We start from the raw sequence: 1,287 nt of genomic DNA, 5'->3' as shown, positions 1-1,287 counted from the left end.
GTGCTTTCGATATTTTCATATGATCCATGTATTGATGACACTTCCTTTTGGCCTTCTATTTCAGTGTTGAAGTCTACCAGTGCCTACGCATTTATGCTGGTTTGTGGTTTGAAAAGGATTTTGTGTTCTCCCAATTCCATGGACCATTTAGCTAGTCTCCCTAACTTCTCTTGTTTCAAGAGCACTTGATGCAATGGAATATTTGTTACAACTTCGATGGTATGTTCCAAGAAATACCATCTTAGTCGTCTTGTGGAGTTAACTAAGAATAACACTAGTTTCTCCATATCTGAGTATCCCGTCTCTGCTCCTTGTAGTATACGGCTTACAAAATACTTGGTTACTTGTCTGTCTTCTCTCTTTTACACCAGTACTGCATTGGATGTCGTTCTTGAGGTTGCCAAGTACATGGTTAAAACCTCACCTGGGATAGGCGATGTCAGAGTAGGTAACTCGGCTAACGCCGCTTTGAGTTTGCGGAACGCGCTCTTAGCTTCTTTCGTCCATCGGAAAGTCTTTTTGTCTAATACTATTCTTAGCGTGTTATAGAAAGCGTTTGTTTTGTAACATTCCAAAATCAGGATAAAATTTTTCATTTTTAAATTAAGAGAAATCATTGTTTTCAAACAAAACTCATATCAAGACCAAGTATCAAATACAAATATGCCAAGATTTGAGTATCATAAATCTCCAAAAACAAGTCATGGAAGGATATGTACGATCACGCCTTCTTCTTGCCACGATCATCTGAAGTACCTGAAACAATAAACTGAAACTATAATCCAAATCTTAGTGAGTTCCCCCTAAAGTACCACCACACAACATATAACAACATGCATACTAGGTCCACAGCTAACAGACTAAATTACCCCTGAGTCCACAACATGAGTCTGGTTTTCCTTCTGGCCCACAGCTCATGTCTGGCTTACTCCCGAGCCCACAACATAAGTATGGCTTGACTTTCGAGCCCACAGCTTATGTCTGGCTTGCTCGCAGGTTTGTTGGCTTCCGCACAAAGCAACATTTCCTCAACCCAACCATACTATGTCAACATATACATAACATATAACATATATCCAGCAAACAAATAAACATATAACCAGTCAACAAACAAACAGGCAGATCTACATATAACTACCGCATAGCAACATCCTATATACCATGACACATAACCCAGTGTGCCGGCATTGGTGCCTTCGACCCATAAGTACAGTGAGGAAAACTCACCTCTCAGATTGAAAAGATAGTTAAACACAACACAACTCCGTATACCAACTCTACAGGTCA

This window comes from Lactuca virosa, chromosome 4 (assembly GCF_052849685.1).
Source record: "Lactuca virosa cultivar CGN04683 chromosome 4, Lactuca_virosa_CGN04683_v6, whole genome shotgun sequence".
In the NCBI taxonomy this organism is placed as follows: Eukaryota; Viridiplantae; Streptophyta; class Magnoliopsida; order Asterales; family Asteraceae; genus Lactuca; species Lactuca virosa.
The sequence above is the reverse complement of the archived record's forward strand: the minus strand, read 5'-3'. Positions refer to the sequence as shown.